Source organism: Dasypus novemcinctus, chromosome 29 (assembly GCF_030445035.2).
Source record: "Dasypus novemcinctus isolate mDasNov1 chromosome 29, mDasNov1.1.hap2, whole genome shotgun sequence".
NCBI classification, from domain to species: domain Eukaryota; kingdom Metazoa; phylum Chordata; class Mammalia; order Cingulata; family Dasypodidae; genus Dasypus; species Dasypus novemcinctus.
In genome coordinates this window covers 35,818,171-35,826,242 of record NC_080701.1, presented here as the reverse complement: position 1 = coordinate 35,826,242, position 8,072 = coordinate 35,818,171, and positions in this window count along the sequence as shown.

The following is an 8,072-nucleotide window of genomic DNA, read 5'->3' as shown; positions in this document are numbered from 1 at the left end:
GCCTATAATTCATCTGATACACAATGGAAAAATTAAGAATCATTTGCTAGGCCATAAAAATAATATCTCTCTGGAAATAATTGAATTACAAAGGAAAATATTAGAAATGTCTCAAAATCAAATTCGTGTAGCCAATAATAAGGATATTTTCTCAAATATGATTTCACATATTACAAAATTTAACCCAGGTAATTGGTGGAAATCACAGCATTTCCTGTCAGCTTTAGGAATAGGGCTAATCATATTTGTTCTGTTGCTCATGATTCTTGCCTGTGCCAGACAGTGATTTGAAGAAAAGTGCAAAGCATAACAGCCACGGGACATGCGAATAATCTGGTGCTAGCAAAAGCATTTCAATAACTTCCCCTAGTTGAAGAGCTTGGCTGGTAGTCAATGATGGTAAGACTCTTAAAAGGAGGGCAACCTAAGACAGGCACAGTCACCTCGACTAAAACAAAAAGGGGGAAATGTTGGAAACTGAGGCACAGTTATCTCACAAGGAGAGATGTGCTATTTCCATGGCTATGTTTGCAACATAAGGAATGCGGTAATTAAGAGTTCCCCACAAATGGGATGAAGCTGTTAAAGGCTGAAAGAAAAGATGAGCACATACCTTTTGTAGTAAGTAGAACACTTAGACTTTGTACCTTGAGATAAGATTTTTTGAGTTCCTTAGTAATGCTAATAGTTAACAGCTTGTTGCTGCTTATTGTCATGTAGACTGGGGTATATAGAGAGCCCCTTGTAAACAATAAAGTTGTCTGATGAGTCTCTACTCGCAGACCTCCTGATCCCAGCTCTCTTGCTCTTTCTTTTTCTTTCTTTCTCCTTCTTTCACTCTCCTTTTTCTTTTTCTTTCATTCCTGATACCCTTCAGGTCCAAATCTCCAAAAGACAGCCTGGACCCTTTGTTGCCAGATTTTCCCTAGGTTCTTGGCTAAGTTACAAAAGAGAATTTAAGAACATGCCAGTTTAGTTAGGCTAGTAGTTTATTAAGAAAAAGAGAGAAGAGAAAGAAAATAACAGATTATGGGTCCCAGGTATACTTGTGGGCTGGTCCAGACAGAGAGAGGGAAAGGAGGCTAAAAAGGATAAAAAGGGTTGGTTTACAGATTACAACTCCCCACTGCAGATTACAAGTCCCCAGGTGGACTTGCATGCTGGTCCAGGCAGAGTGAGAAAGGAAAAAAAGGGGGAGGGGGAAGGCTGATTTAGTCTCTGTGCTGGCTTTTTAAACCAGTACTTACCTTCCCCTTTGTTGAGGGGAGGAGTCCCAGCTGTTTGCTGATTTGATTACTTATCCCACCCATCAATTCAGATGAAAGGCACCTTAAAATATACAGGGCTTTCCTTTGATCCCAGACAAAATCTCATTCCAAATGGGGAGTTCTCACAAGGTCCTTCCCTCAGGGAGGGTCCCAGGGCATGTGCCTCATAGTTGTGGTTTTCTGCCAGGCTCCAGGTTCATCTTTTCATTCCCTGAACTAGCCTGCTTCACCTTGATTCCTACATGTGTGTTGCAATTTGATGTTATTGATGAATTCCAAAATGAAACACTGAATATGTTTGTAAACCAGTATGTTCCTCTGGGCTAGTGATACCCTTATATTGTATTGAATTCAGAGGTGTCACTTTTATTTGAGCAAATTATGACTAGGGCTTTGATTGGGCCACATCACAGAGGAAACAACAAGGCAGAGGAGACAGTTGGAATTTTTGAACCTGGAGCTGGGAAGTAAATACACAGAGAACAGATATATGAAGAAAGAAAACAGGCTCCATTAGACAGTCAGAGGCCCTGGGAAGAGAGAAGGACCATTTGCTTGACAGTTTATAGCTGGCCTTATGGAGAACAGAGCAGGTGAGCCTAGAGAGAAACCAGCCCTGGGAGAAAGACAGCCTACAGTTGAGATTAGAAGAAGCTGGGACCATGGAGCCTTAAGGGGAAGAGGAAGGCAGAACACTTACAGATGTCAGCAATCATCTTGCTCCAAAATGTGGCAACAGACATCGGTGAGGGCAGTAACTTGTGATTTATGGCCTTTTAAGTATGAGCTCCTACCCCAAATAAATACCCTTTAAAAAAGCCAACAGATTTCTGGTATTTTGCATCAGCATCCCTTTGGCTGACTGATACTGTGTGGAAACAGCATGTTTTCTGTGAAGTCTGTGTGAAATGGAGGCACTGCCCATCTGAATTAAATGAGATAGAAAAGGGAGACATTGAAGGAAAATGATCGCAATGGCAGTACTATGGAAGTTTTGTTCTAAGTAAAGAGATCTTATTGAGCTCAGAGTGTGAACTCACCCATGTGTGCAGAAAGGGCGTGTATACCCCAGAGCTTGGAGAGAGGGGGATTGTGCCCCACTGTTGGAAGAGTGTTGCCTCTCAGGCTTTAGAAAGGATGAAGCCTATCATCCAAGTGTTCTCAGAGGGTGGGTTATAGAGTTCTGATGCCCTCAGGTGCTTGATGGGGGTGGAGCTGAGAACATGGCCACTGGGCATGGCCTTGGAAAGGGTGGGTGGGATTGATGCACTATCAGGCCCTGAGGAGGAGAAACCATGGCTCTAGAGGTGACTCTCAGACTTTGAAACCTAATGGAATATCCCCTGTAGTATTTCGGAACTATTTGGGACCTGTGACCCTGTTTCCTTTCCAATTTCTCCCTATGGTAATAGGAATTTTTATTTAATGAAAGTCCTTCATTTGTATAATGGAGGCAGTTAACTTATTTTTTAAGTTTCACAGTTCCACATCAGAAGAGAATTTTTGCCCCAGGACACATTTTATGCCTATAACTGATTTCGATGAGATTTTGTACTTAAAACTGCTACTAAAATGAGTTAAGGCTTTTGAAATATTGTGGTGGAATGAATGTAGTTTGCATATATATTTCTTTTTTTTTTAGTTAAAGATTTATTTTTTATTTATTTCTCTCCCCTTTTCACCCCCCCCCACCCCCCATTCACTGTGTGTTCTTCTGTGATGGCTTCTATCCTTATCAGTGGCACCTGGAATCTGTTTCTTTTTGTTGTGTCATCTTGCTGCATCAGCTCTCCTTGTGTGCAGTGACATTCCTGGGCAGGCTGCACTTTCTTTTGCTCTGGGCAGCTCTCCTTATAGGGTGCACTCCTTGTACGTGGGGCTCCCCTATGCAGGGACACCTCTGTGTGGCACAGCACTCCTTGCGTGCATCAGCACTGCACATGGGCCAGCTCCACACGGGTCAAGGAGGCCCGGGGTTTGAACTGCGGACCTCCCATGTGGAAGGCTTGCCCTATCCATTGAGCCAAGTCCACTTCCCTCATGTATTTCTGAGATCCAGAGGGTGGTGAGTGACCATTTGAGACTTTGTGGAACTCAGAAAATCATGTCCTTAGGGCTAATCCATTCTTATGTATATAAACTTATTGTAGGTGAGATGCTTGGATTAAATTTCTATATTTAAGGGCTGTATTAGTCAGCCAAAGGGGTGCTGATGCAAAATATCAGAAATCGTTGGCTTTTATAAAGGGTATGTATTTGGGATAGGAGCTTAGAGTCACAAAGGCCATAAAACATAGGTTACTTCCCTCACTAAAGTCTACTGCTACTTGTTGGAGCAAGATGACTGTTGACATCTGCAAATGTTCAGGCTTCCTCTTCCCCTTAAGGCACTGTGGCCCCAGCTTCTTCCAATATCAGCTGTAGACTGGGATAGGTCTTGTATGTCTCCCAGGGCTGGTTTCTCTCTAGACTCAGCTGCTGTGTTGTCCACAAGGGCAGTTCTAGATTATCAGGAAAAAGGCTTGTCTGTGTTCCCAGGGACTCTCCCATGTCTAATGGATCCTGGTCAGTTTCCTCATGCATCTGCTTCACTGTGTATTTACTTCCTGGTCTCCAGGTTCAAAAACTCCAACTGTCTCCTCTGTTTTTTTTTGTTTTCTATGTGATGTGGCCCAATCAAAGCCCTAGTCATAATTTACTCAAGTAAAACTGAAACTTCTGAAGTTAATACAATAAGGTTATCCCTAGCCCAGAAGAACAGATCAGTTTATAAATATAATGCAAAATCTATTTTTGGAATTCATAAACCATATCAAACTGCTACAAGGGTCTTTGATTAGCTTGTGTGGCTCAGGTTGGGTCTGAATCCCCTTACTGTTATCCTTTATAAAAAGACACAGATACCAAAGAAACCTTGATAGAGAGGAACCCAGAAGCTGAGGGTGACCTCCCCAGGAGTCTGAAGCCTAAATAAAAGGAACACAGAATCTGAGAGGAAGCTGGTGTAGACAGAAGCTGAAGCTATGAGGCTGGAGGAGAGGGGAGCGGCAAGCAGACACACCATGTGCGTGACTGCCCACAGCTGCAGCTCAGGGAGAAAGGGTCTCCTGAGGACGCCTTGATTGGACACTTTCATGGCCTCAGAACTACAAGTTTTTAACCTAATCAATCCTCATGGCAAAAGCCAACCCATTTCTAGTATATTGCTCCCAGCAGCTCTTAGCAAACTTAAATAATATTAGAGAACTAATTCCAAACTGCCAGACTCAACTCAGAAATCTTAAAGATTCTGCTTCTAAGAACCATTCTCAGGACCAAAGTCTGCTTTAGCCAAAACAGACAAGATAAAAATATATAAATATTGAGAGAATTTTTTAAAGAGGAATTGGTTCATGTAACTGTGGATATTGGCAAGTCCAGGTTCCATATGGCAGGCAGCAAGTTGAAAACCCAATGAAGTTGATGAATAATTCTCCTGGAGAAGCTGCCTGTCTCATTCTGACTGCTGCAACCATCAATTCTTCCCTTAATGCCTTCAATTGATGGAAAAGATTTCCCTCAAAGCTGAAGACAAGTTTCTGTCTTGATTGTATGCATAATCAGGCACTGATGCAATCAACTGACTAATGAGTTCAAGCCATGAAGTATCTTCATAGTAATAATCAGACCAGTGCTTGTTTGATCAAACCACTGGACACCATTACTGTTCTGGTCGGCTTGGTGGCTGAAAACAATATACCAGAACTGGATTGACAATGGGGATGTATTAGCTTACAAGCTTAGTGAAGAGGCCATGAAAATGTTTAAATCAAGGTATCAGGTGATACAGTCTCCCCAAAGCTTGGCTGCATCATCCTGGACTCCCCTGTACATGCAAAGGCCTTCTTCTGGGTGGCGTTGCTTACAGTTATTGACTTCCTTGCCTTTCTCTCCCTTTGTTCTCTGTCCATATTCATCCTGTTTATAAAGGAGTCCAGTAAGAAGATTAATGTCTGGGTCAGGACTTAACTGAATTGACCTAATCAAAAAGTCATATTTAAAATAGGTTTACACACACAGGAATACTTCAGCTTTAAGAACATGATTTTTCATCAAACCATCACATTCCCTATTCAAGTTGATGTGAAATTAACCATCATTAGATTCATGAACTTACACAGGATCAACTCCTTCACTATCCTGGAAGCTAAGGAGACTAGTTCACAGCTTAGCTTTGCCCCCACCCCTTCCTTCTCCCAGCTTTTCAGCTGATAGATAAATCCAGGCTTGTAGCCTTTACCATTCTCTTCTGCAATTTTGTTTGCTTTCTCTGTGTTGTCTATGACTCTGCTTTAAAAATGGAAACCCAATAAAAGGCATTTCTAATATTAAAATTATATGAGAATAAACTGCAGTATTGTAGTATGATTGGACCCTTAAAGATGGGAAGATGATTTATGTTAAAAAAAAATCCATTAAAAATGATGGAAATTCAGATTTCCTTTCTCTACAGTACCGTGGGCAATGGTGACAGGTACAAGAAACTCCAAGGGAGTGGGATTGGGGGCAGTGTCCCTCTGGTCCCCAGATATAACCTTTCTGGTAACCACTTTGTCCTGAATGACAGCTCTGACCAGGAGTCTGCTCTGGACCTCCAGTCAGCATGCTCACCCCTGGGTGGAGGCAAACAGCCACTGAAGCCCCCAAGTGCCCAGAAGGGCCCTCAGGCAGAACCTCATCCCAGCTTATGCTAGATGTGGCTGCAGCAGGCCGGCCTGCTGGACTGGGTTCCCTTGTCCATCCACTCACTCAAGTCCCCCATCTCCTCCCCTGGGCATCAGAGCCCTGTGTGATCAGTGGATGGTCCCAAGCGAGGTTCCCACCCAGCACACACCCTCACCAGTCTCCTTCACCCTGGGCACTTCAGATCTACCTCCAAAATGTGGTGACTTCTCAGAGCCTTGGTTTCCTTGAAGGCTGTGTTGAGTGACCCAATCACATGAGGGTGTGTAGGGAATAAGGCCAGGCAAATGCACGCCTGAGGGGCCTGGACTGAGGAGCCACTTGGCCAGGGAGTCTCCAGCCCAGGAAAAGCCCCTGAGTGTTAGCACAGGCACCTGTGATGGCACAGAGCAGCGATTCCCAGTCCCACCTGCAGGATGGGCTCAGTTCCTGAGAGCTGGGGGCCTTGAGTGCTGGAGCCTGGGGCTTCTCTACAAAACAGGGAACAGACCTGGGCTGAGAGGGGCTCCCTGCCAATAGTCACTAAGGAGATCCCCCTCTGGGCAGCACAAGGGTTAGCCTCCTTCCAGGGCTAACTCCCACCCCCGCTGCACCATCTAGGTTGGGGGAAGGTGGTGAAGGGAGGGGTCCTGCCCTGCCCTCCTCTTGGTGTCACTGGCTACTGCAGGTTTGCAGATCCATGCCCACTGGTGGATCTCACAGGCAGTGAGTGCATTTTGAGGCTTCTAGGACACCAATCTCCACTCAGACCAGGTCTGGGGTCAGGTAGATCACACTAGCTGGATTTGGGGTGTTCCTGGGTCCCCTGGGGGAGTTGACACAGAGCAGGCCCTGGGGGTTGGGCAGGCAGCCATTGGCTCCTTGCACAAGCCCAGAGAGGTGGGACTTATTGCAAGTACCTTCCTCTGTCTGGGGAAGGACTTGTGTGTGTGCCCGGCTGTGGGCATGAGCCTGACCACCCTGTGTGCTGTCCTTTACATCCTGGCTTTTGGAGCTCAGTACCCTGAGTGTCCCAAGTGCATTCTCACCTACCTCCTCCCAGACTGGGGGAGGATGGCCCTGTCCGTACTGAGCACCTTCTTACCCAGATCCATTTTCAACTCCTCACTTTTCAATTAAGGAACAGAGACCCAGAGAAAGGCGCAGCTCAAGGAGCACAGGGTGGGCACAATCCAGAGGACCTGGATACTTCTGGCATCTGAGGTGTGGGCCCAACTCTCTTGCATAGAAACTTTGAAAAGGACAGCCCCTAAATCATGGGGACCCCTGCCTGCTTCTCCCCCTATGAAGCTGTTTTCTTCTCAGGATCCCCAAATGGCTTCACGAGCACTGCCCGAACACACACACACTGACCAAATGGGTAGGGACAATGTCCTGGGAATCAGAGTAGGCCTGGAACCAGGGAGGTGGCAAGGAGACAGGGGTTGGAGTGAGCTCTGCCATGGGACAGGGCATTTTTCTCCTGTCAATGTATCCATAGCCCCAAGCCTGGAAGGGGAGATGCCAGCCTGATGGACAGTGGGATCTCGGAGGTTCCCAGTGTTCTGCCTGGGCAGGGACAACCCCAGAGTAAGTGGAAGAGGACAGAGCTGAGGTCCACCCTCCACTGTTCTGAGCACCTGGAATTAAGATGGACTCCCAGTATGGAGGGAGGCTACTGGAGAGAAGTCCTCAATTTCCTCTATAAATTGGGGTGCTTGGAATGGGTGACCCTAAGTGTGCCACGGCCTAGGAGGATTATTTGGCCTTGGTTCTCTATTGATAACCATGGTATTCTGGGGTGCTAGAAAATGTGTTCTAAACCCTAGGTGTCCTACTGAACAGAGGCTTGGAGGATTGGGGAACTGATGACTTGTGCTAGATGCAGCAGAGCACAGGACCATCTATGGGGTCCAGGGACAGGTTAGACCTTGCAGGAGCCTTGGATCTGAAACTGAAAGGAATGGGAAGTCTTTGGAGGGTGTGACACCTGAAGGTGACTAAGACTGCTTTTCACAGAATTTAAAGCCTGTCCTGGCATGGACTGTGACATGAAGCCAAGGTGGTCATGACTTTCTCAAGATCACACTACCAGAACTCAGC